This window comes from Equus caballus, chromosome 20 (genome assembly GCF_041296265.1).
Source record: "Equus caballus isolate H_3958 breed thoroughbred chromosome 20, TB-T2T, whole genome shotgun sequence".
Classification (NCBI taxonomy): domain Eukaryota; kingdom Metazoa; phylum Chordata; class Mammalia; order Perissodactyla; family Equidae; genus Equus; species Equus caballus.
The window spans coordinates 32332139-32342920 of NC_091703.1; the positions used below are offsets into that span (position 1 = coordinate 32332139).

The 10782-nt window shown below is 37.9% G+C and overlaps 1 long non-coding RNA gene across 1 annotated transcript; it reads left to right on the forward strand.

The window, feature by feature from the left end:
- Positions 1-216: 216 nt before the first annotated feature.
- Positions 217-7176, forward strand: LOC138919612 (uncharacterized). The gene is made up of 2 exons (XR_011429938.1): positions 217-349; positions 6336-7176. It is a non-coding gene; the product is annotated as an uncharacterized lncRNA (long non-coding RNA).
- Positions 7177-10782: the final 3606 nt, after the last annotated feature.

Sequence of the window (10782 nt, forward strand, 5' to 3'; positions counted from 1 at the left end):
GTTCTTGGGAGACTATAACATTGATCAGTATTTATGTGACCCCAACAAGACTCTAAACACCATCCTAGTTTAGAAACTCTGCCACTCAGTCTCTGGTCCGTGAAGAGATAATAATCAAACTGTTTCAGCAGATCCAATGACATAATAGAAATGCTCATCTTTTCCGTGACAGTCACCAGTCTGGGACAAGGTAGGGTAGAGGTTTACTTGCTTACACTCACTTTCAGTTTTTGTTTGTGTCTTACTGTGGGCAGATGACAAGCAGTTCAGAAAGGAGCATCGTTCCTAGAAGACTCAAGGGAGCATTGGTTTAGGTGGACTTGCATCCTAGCACCTGCCCTGGGGCCAGGTAAATACCAGCAATCATCAAATAGGTCATGGGGAGTCCATTTCTTTAACATGGTAAGCTGAATTTTAAAGCTGCTGCTTCCACTAAAAACAACTAAAAATAATTGATAAAATATAAAAAGCATCCAAAACTATAGTAGAATAATAAAGAGAATAATGATTTAGACCAATACATAAAGGCGGGCAAATAATCCAGAGAGAAAGGTTGTTTTTATCTTAGGGCATTTGCCAAATCTGGAAAAATCTTAGCTTTGGTTGTCTTGGGTTCATGAGCTGCAGTAGACAGGAAGTGATGCCCAGAGCTCATTCATGTGGGGAGACTAAGAGACATCCCCTCTCTGAAAATCTGGGGAAACAAGGTTCATACCCTCACAGTAAGGGTGAAACTAAACAAAATCTGCTTCATCCCCTAAAACAGAGTAGTCTAAGGAAATTTGCCTTTGAGCCAGCAAAAAAAAAAGAAGCACCCAACGCTTTCTGATAATTTGCAACCATAGCTACTCCTCCTGTGATTTTAGTCCAAATTCACTTCACCATTTTGGAACATCATAACTTCACGGCATGAATTTACTTTATAATTGTCCTAGATTGATGATGAACTAAAAATTGGAAGAAAGAAACAAAAATCTCTACAGAAATCTACAATTAACCCAGATTTCTGAGAATTTGCACAAATAATTATGCAAGGAAAAAAAGCAGCTCATAGCTAGAAATATAGGAGTGTAAATGGAAAAATAATATGATTGAGAAGCAGAAAAAAGAAAGGACAGTATAAAGAGGCTCATAAACTTCAATATTGGAATTATGAGACATAGAATACAACATAACCAAGACATCATATCAACATATAAACATATGTGATATAAAGAGAAAGTGAAACATTGAAAATGCCTGGAGAAAAATAATGACAAAATTAAACATGCCTGCAGAACATAGGAAATTAAATATAACCTACCTGATTTTCAAAACAACCAAATAAGGTTTTCAAAATTAAAATTAAAACAATTTGAATTAAAAACTCAGTTTATGGACTTTTGCTTTGGGCTATGATGGGGTAAAAAGAACCAGATTTATTCTCCTATCTTAAACAACTACAAATTCAGATAAATATATAAAATAATGGTCTTGAGACCTTGAACAACAGGCAGCACAAGGAGTGTGATCCCTAAGAGAAAGGAAAGAGAAGAGGTAAAGCAAGCCTACAATTGTCCACTTTCCTTCCTGGAGAGAGTGTTCAGGACACAGGGCAGGGAGGAGGAGCCCTAACAGAGCCCAGCAGTCTCACTGAGTTAGGGGGACAGAGTTGTGAACTGGGGAGCCCAGGACAGCCAGTCAAAGGTGAAGGCACATAGAGAAGACGGCCGAACAGAAAAAGCACTGGAAGTCTGCAGAGGGTTCCCCTCAAGTCTTCAGCTCATCAGTGCTTGCACACAAGGAAACTATCCAAGGACAGGAAAGAATAATCCAAAAAGATTACAGGAATAGTATCTAGTACTCTACAAGGCTAGGAATAATGCCTGTCCCACCAACCAGACTGGAAAATCTTATAATTTGCTGGGCATTGGGCAGAGTCTGCAGAAGGGTCTGGTTTCAGAAGTTGGGAATAACTTGCCTTGGTCTAAAGATTTTCCTGTTTTGCCTAACAAATATTAAAAGCAAGATCCGAAAGCATCAAACAACTTCCAAATAACTTGTGTCCCAGAAATAAAAGGTGAAAAATATTTGTGAAATGCATAAATGTCTGGCATCTAATAAGGTAAAATCATAATATCTGACATCAAATAAAAAATAACCACACATGCAAAGAAAACAAAAAATGCCACCCACAAGGCAGAGAAAAGCAATCAATTTAAACTCACCTAGAACTGATAGAGATGTTAACATTAGCAGTAAATGACATTAAAACAGCTACGGTAAATGTATTTATGTTCAAAAAGTTATGTAAGAGATGTGAAAGTATATAAAAGACCAAAATCAAACTTCTGGTGATGAAAAGGTCTGAGTTGAAAAATACACTGAATGTGAGATGTGATTAATGGTAGATTTGATATTGCAGAATAAAAGGTTATTGACCTTGAAGATATAGCAATACAAACTGTCCAAACTTATATAAAGTAATAATTATTACAATGTGTTGTTGGGTTTGTAACACATTTAGATATGATTTGTATAACAAAACAGCCCAAAAAAGAAGTAGATATGCAGCTGTAGAGTCATGTTTCTATATCTCACTGAAATTAATACAAACCTAAAGTGAATTTTGATAAATCAATATAAGGATATGGTAAACTCTAGAGTAACTACTGAGTAAATTACTCAAAAATATAGTGAAAAATTATTAAATAATTAAAGTATTACGGTAGAAAATATCCACTTAATAAAAAGGAATCAACAAAAGAGGAATAGAGGGGTGAAAAGACACAAGACACAGAAATAAAAGTAAAATGGCATCACAAATCCAATGTATCAGCATTAACATTAAATATAAATAGATTAAACGAGTCAATCAAAGCACAGATTGTTAGACTGAAAACAAAAAAGATACATCTGTGCTGTCTACAGTAGACACATCTGAGATTCAATTATAAATGGGTTAAATTTTCAAGGATGGAAAAGATATCTCAGGAAAATCTCAACCATAACAAAGCTGGAGTAGCTACACTGATATCAGACAAAAGAGACTTTTTTTAAAATGCTAGTAAGATGAACAGGGACATTTTATAATGATCAAAGGGTCAATCTATCAGGAAGATAAAATACTTATAAACATATATGCACCTAATAACTGAGCACCAAATACATGAAAATGAAATTGACAGAAATTAAGAGAGAAATAAACAATACAACAATAATAGTTGGAGACTTGATTATACCACTTTCGATAGTGGATAGAGCAACTACACAGAAGATCAACAACAAAATAAACGACTTTAGCAATACTATAAACCAACAGTGTAAACCTAACAGACATTTATGGAACACTCCACTCAATCACAGCAAAATATACTTCCTTCGCAAATGCACAGAGAGCATTCCTTCAGGATAAACCACATGGTAGAAAACAAACCTTAATAAACTTAAAAGGATAGAAATAACACAAAGTATGTTCTTTTCTCACAGTGGCATGAAATTAGAAATCTAGCAATAACCGAAAGACATTTGGGAAACACAATCACGTGGAAATCAAATAACACACTTCTACATAACCAATAAATCAAAGAAGATATCAAAAGGGAAATTAGAAAATGTTTCAGATTAATGAAAATGAAGACACAGCATACCAAAATTTGTGGGATGTTACTAAAAGAATGCAGAGAGGGAAATTTATAGCTGTAATGCCTACATTAAAAGGGACATCGCAATTCAATTACCTAACCTTTCACCTGAAGTCAAAGGTAAAAGAGGAGCACACTAAACCAAAAGCAAGATGAAGAAAGGGAAAGACTAGAGTGAAAATTAATGAAATTAGAAAAGAGAAGAGAGAAACTACACATAAAATTCACTAAATCAAATTTGGGCCTTTGAAAATCAACAAAATTGACAAAACTTCAACCAGAATCACTTAAACAAAAGAGAAAGAGAGAGAAGACTCAAATGACTGGGGTCAGCAGTGAAAGAGAGGACATTATGACTGAGCACAGAGAAATAAAGAGAATTGTAGAAGAATATTATGAAGAATTGTATGCCAAGAATTAGATTAAATAGACGAATTCATAGAAAGATACAAACTACTAAAGCGAATTCAAGAAGTAGACAATCTGAATAAACCTATAGCGAGTCAGAAGATTGAATCAGTTATCAAAATTACCACAAAGAAAGCCCAGGCCCAAATGTCCTCACTGGTGAATTCCACCAAATATTTAAAGAATTTAAAAACAATTCTTTATAAACTCTTTCAAAAAGGAGAAGAGGAAGGAACAGTACCACATCATTTCATAAGGCCAGTGTTCTTCAGATACCAAAACCATACAATGATATCACAAGAAAAGAAAACTACAGGCCAATATCTCTTATGAATATGGACACAGAAATCCTCAACAAAATATGGCAAGTCAAAACCAGCAACATATAGAAAACATTACACACCATGACTAAGTGGAATTTGTTCCAGGAATGCAAGGTTAGTTTAACATACAAAATATCAATTAATGTAATACATCATATTAATATAATAAAAAAGAAAACCCACACACTTAATAGATGAAGACGAATTTGGCAAAATCTGACACCCTTCCATGATAAAAAAAAAAAAAACTCAACAAACGGGCAAAAGAAGGGAATTATTCAATCTGATTCAGGGTAATTATGGAAACTCTAAAGCTAATATGCTAGTAAATGGTAAAATAATAGTTGTTTTCCTCCTAAATCAGCAATAAGACAAGTCGACTCTCACTACTTCTATTCAACATTGTGCTCGAGGTTCTAGCCAGAGCAACTGTGCAAGAAAAAGACATAAAATGCATTCAAACTGGAAAGGAAGAAATAAAACTATCTCTATTCACAGATGACGTGCTGTTATACATAGAAAATACTAAGAAATGCACTAAAAAGCTTTTAGAACTAATGAAATAAAGCAAGGTTGTAGGATTTGAGGTAAATATGCAAAAATCAATTATATTTCTATACAATAAACAATCTAAGAATGAAATTTTTAAAAATTCCACTTTCAATAGCATCTAGAAGAATAAAATATTAGGGATATATTTAATAAAATAAGTGCAAAACTTACACTCTGGAAACTACAAAACGTTGGTGAAAGAAACTACACATCTATAGAAATGTAAAAAATGTTCATGGTTTAGAAGGCTTCATATTATTAAGATGGCAAACCACCTGAAATTGATCTATAGATTCAACACAATCCCTATCAAATACCTAACTGACTTTTTCTAGGAATTGACAAACTCATTCTAAATTCATAGGGAAATTCAAGGAACCTACAATAGCCAACCTTATCAAAGAATAATAAAGTATGAGGACTCACAATTCTCAATTTCAAAACTTCCCACAAAGCAATGGTAGTCAAGACAGTGTGGTACTGGCATGTTGATAGACATAGAGATCAATGGAATAGAATTGAGAGTCCGTAAATAAAACCACGCGTAGTCTATGGCCAACTGACTTTCAACAAAGGTGCCAAGATCATTCAATGGGGGAAAGAATAGTCTTTTCAACAAATGCTGCTGGATCAACTGGACAGCCACATGCAAACTGGTAAAGCTGGACACTCACCTTACACCATATACCAAACTTAACATAGAATGGACCAGGGGCCAGCCCAGCGGCACAGGGGTTAAGTTCTCACATTCCACTTCAGTGGCCTGGGATTTGCCAGGTGCGGATCCCAGGAGTGGACATACACATCGCTTGCCAAGCCATGCTGTGGCAGGCGTCCCACATATAAAGTAGAAGAAGATGGGCACGGATGTTAGCTCAGGGCCAGTCTTCCTCAGCAAAAAGAGGAAGACTGGTGGCAGATGTTACCTCAGTGCTAATCTTCATCAAAAGAAAGAAAGAAAGAAAGAAAAGAAAGTGCACAATAAGCCTCATTCATGCTGGGCACTGGAGATACAGGGAGGGAGCCTACAGTCCTCTGGGGAAGAAGCTGGTCACAGAACAGTGTGAGCACAGGTGCAGTGCAGAGGGGTCTCCAGGTGCAACTGTGCACACAAGTAACCATCTAGATAAATGCTTCAGATGACAAGCGGAGGTGCCCTAGAGAAGGGAGCACTGGGAAAGGAGAGGGAAAGGATGGCATTCCATGTTGAAGAACTGGCAGTTTAAGCTCAGGAATGATGTCAATACTGAGATTCTGGGATCACACTGTGCAAATGGCCCTCTATAAAACTTATCTTCTTTACCTCCTCCAAATGTGGCTCTAAATCAGCTTTTTATCTTCCTTGGTGTCAGTTTCAATCCTAAAATTGGTCCTCTTGCCAGGTTAGGAGTTTTTATATTTCCTCTCCTTTGACATTTTGTCTCCACAGCCTGAAATTTGCCATCATTCTTGAAGACCACATGTAGGAGGAAACCCAGGAATTCGGCATCAAGCATGTGCGGCTGAGGGCCATGGCGTGCTACTCCAATTCTAAAAGAGCCCATCTGCCCCCTGTGTTCTAGATTGTGATGAAATGCCCAGCACCGGGGTATCCAGGCATCTTCAAACAGGATAATATGCACTAGCAATTTTGTATGATAAAGGCTTTAGAGACATAACATTGGAAATCCATTCACCTTTGAGCATTCAACACTAATTACATGACTCTGTATGCGGACAGTGAGTAGCTCACTGAGTCGGTAATGAAGCAGGAAAATGTGGATATCTGTCTGCTGACTCTCAGGCTACACTTCACGCAGGACTATCTCCTTAACTCAGTATCAACCAGGAAACTCTCTTCTCCTGAGACTCGGTAATCTCCATTATTTGCTGCTACTCTCCCTGACCCAACAAATCCAATAATGGATCACATCTTTGATAGCATTTCCTAGATGAGGGAAAGAAATGCTCTTCCATGACATGTAAACGTGGTCTAGTTGTCACCATTTAATTGACACATGAGATATCTATTACCCCAAGGAGGGCTTACAAAGAGGAATATTAGTCAGGAAACCGTAACATCTTTTTCTTAGCATCCATTTACCTAAGCTAAGTATAGATCTCTACCTGCCAGAGGTAACGTTTCATTCCCTCAGTTTTCAAACCCTGAAGATTCTTAAAAGTTTACCTAAAAATACTGAACATACTATATGTAAAAGGAAAGATAAACTACACCCCTGAAGGTGTCAATTCTTGTGTATTTGGTTAAAAATGTAATGAGCTTTAAACTATCTCACCGGAATCCTGAATTCTGTTTACAAGGTCTGAGTAATCCCTGGAGTTTATCAGATTCCCGAGTCAAGGGGCACAGATGTGGATGGTTTGCTCACTCGGATATTAAAGCCTAGGAAAAGGCTGACATTTAATTTTTAATAATAACTTTAAACGACATCTTTTTGTCTCACTTTACCCTGGGCTTGCTGCAGAGGAAAACCTGGGTGCTGTTTGCAGGGGAAGAGGGATCGAGGAAGGAGCAGCTCCTCTTTCTTTCTGCTGGACAGAGAGCAATGCTCAGCTGACTACAGCCAGGGAGTCTGGTGCTAAAATCTTCCACTTGAGAAAAAGGTTTTGATTGAATGCCCATCACTGGTTTGGCTCAGGATGCACCTTTAAGGCAAGAATCTCAAGTCTCTTGTGACAATAATACTAGTCAGCTGCTGGATTGTAAAGGGTTTGTGTTTTCATGTCTATGAAATTGAAAGTTTTGGAAAACTCCTGTGGGGTGCCACCACAGAGACAAAGTTGTCCTCAGCTGATGTTGCCTGTGCTTGTCTGAAGGTGGCCAGTACCAGGCAGAAACTATCTGATTGTCACCTCAGCTGATTACCTACATTGAAACAGAACATGCAATTGCGTTTAACCTAGATTTGATTCGTAACTGACTATTAAAAGGTCTGGATGATTATATTATAATTGAATATTAGTCATCATGTATGCAGAAGAGTCCAAAATCACATTCAGAAAATAAAATTCTGTAAGTAAAGTGATTATTTATCTGAGCAGAATGGCTGCACTTTTGTACTTTGTCATGAAGCGACATTCAGCTACAACAGAGGACCCACGCAGGGAAGAGAGCGGAATGTAGAGAAAGTAAGGGGGATACAAGCTGCCTTTTTCTAGAACAGTTTATATATGTGGGTGGGACTTCTGGTAATGGCCGTATGAGGGGGTTGGGCAAGTCTTCCCACAGAAGACAATTATGAAAACTGGATAAAAATATTAAAAACAAACGTTTGAAGTCACTGAAAAATAAACAAAGGAAGGCAGAAATGGGGAAAGAATTTTTATCTTGAATTACTCCTACTATAATGGGTAAGAACTGCAAGTTTATAGCTTTCTTACCTGTGGGTGCTTCCAATCCCCCTGCAAGGGCCCCAGTGGCTCAAGGGGGCAGATGATAGAATTCAGAGTGCAGAGTGGCTGGATAGTTAAAGGTGAAAATTTGAAAGTGAGAGAGCAGCAGAAGGACTGAGATAATGAATGTGAATACAAGCTCCATCAAAATCCCTGGTTGACCCCTACACTATGCATAGGTGTGGGAGACTCAAGAGAAACTGCTGAAAATCAGGAAGAACCCAGAGGGAGGTCTACCCTTCACAGAAAGGCTGATCCTGGGAAAATCTGCAGTCTGCACCTTGGACTGATTCCCCAGTCAGCACAAAGCTTAGGCAGCAGAAACCAAAAATCTTACTGGATTAAGAAATCAAAGGTGAGAGTGCGTGGCTGGCAGTGCATTTGGAAATTTAGGGGAAATATCAAAAACAAAGCAACCACGGAGAAAGTGAGGGTCAAAATGTAAGTATAAGTTCCCAAATCCTTGGTTGACCACGAAAACACAGAGCCAGGGTAAATCTTTCAAGATCCGTAATAAAAATGCAGCAACTGGATACTGGAAATGGAGCAGAGACATCAACTGTTGCAAACTGCAGGGGTTCAGATTTCACAGTGTGGTCCAGGCAAATTAACTAACTTTCAGGAACAAAAGCAATCCTCAGAAAAATAAATAGATTCCAGATTTGCTGAAACATAATATCTTTGATGTCCACCTTTTTTTTTTTAAAGATTGGCACCTGCACTAACATCTGTTGCCAATCTTTTTTTTTCCTTCTTCTCCCCAAAGACCCCCCCCCACCCCCAGTACATAGTTCTATATTCCAGCTGTGAGTGCCTCCGGCTGTGCCATATGGCACACTGCCTCAACATGACCCGATGAGCAGTGCCATGTCCGCGCCCAGGATCCAAACCAGCAAAACCCCAGGCCACCAAAGTAGAACACGCGAATCCAATCACTAGGTCATGGGGCTAGCCCCTTGATGTCCACTTTTAAATTGCATATTATTGGACATGCAACGAACCAGAAATGTGTGACTATAATGAGAAAGTCAACAGAAATGTATTCCCAGTGTGCCCAGAGGTTGGATTTAGCACCTAAAGACATCCATACAGCTTTAGAAACATATTTAAAGAACCAAGTGAAAAGCTGTTTAAGGAATTAAAGGAAATATTCATATTAAAGACTGCACAGATAGTAAATCTGAACAGTGAAATGGAAAGTATAAAAAGTATCAAATAAAAATTCCAGAACTAAAAGGGAAAAAAATGAAATAAAAATTTAGTGGATGAATTCAACAGAAGGTCTGAGAAGGCAGAATAAAGAATCCATGAGGATGAATACAAATCCATAAGAATTACCCACTCCAAAATAACACAAAGAAAATGGATTAAAGAAAACAAATAAAACCTCAAAACCCATGGGAGAATATAAAATAAGGCAAATAAGTGATCAGAATTCAAAAATGACAACAGGAAGAAGAAAGACCAGAAAAAATATTTGAAGAAATCGTGTTTAAAATTTCTCCAAATTCAGAAAAAACTTTAGCTTACAGAGCCAAAAAGCTCAACAGACACCAAAAGAGAGAACTACAAAGAAGGCCACACCCAGGCTCACCAAAGTCAAACTGATGAAAACCAAAAATAAGAAAAAGTCTTGAAAGCATCAAGAGATAATGAACCTTACATACAGGATGTAGTGGTTTTAAAGTATTTACAAATTCTTTAATATTTCTTCCTTCTAAAGGTAGAACTAACCCCCCTCCTTTCAAGTGTGAACTAGACTCAGTGACTCACTTTTAAAGAACAGAATAAAGTGGAAGTGATGCTGTGTGACTTCAGAGGTTAGCTCATAAAAAGGACTGTAGTTTTCTGCTCTCTCTTCTCTCTCTCCCTCTCTCAGATCATTTGCTTGGAAGAAGCCATGTCCGAACAAGGAACCTCTGACATTTGCCTGGATGGATGTGAACATTGCTATGGATCAGTGACTCCTTTGTGTGTCTCATTTCCCTCATTTTTAAGTGTCTATAGTGCTTATCCTTCCATCTGTCCCATAGCTGCATATTAGGTCGTTGTGGGAGGGGGCAGGTAACTTGTCCCTTTAGTTCACAGTCTTCGGTCCATGAGGAACTCTATGTGAAGAGCTTCACTCACATAAACACACTCAGCGAGCATCATCTTCACCTGGACCTGATGTAGATGATAAGATTCTGGACTTTTCACTGATTCTGTAATGGAATGAGATTTTGGAGTCCTTGTGCAGAAAGCACTTTATTTTGCATGTGGAAAGTGACAAAGATTCCCTCTTTGAATAAACTTTAGTTAGACTCATCTGAGCCCTCTGTTGACTAGGCCTTGACTTGTGTGCCTCAATATCCATCTTTGCTTCACCTGGTTTTGGTAGAAATCCTATCAAGTTGGTTTAGCAAGAATCCCTCATCCTAGATATCTGGTCAAATTCCTCATCCCCCACTATGCATCATGTAATATTAGATTGCTCTGGCCTG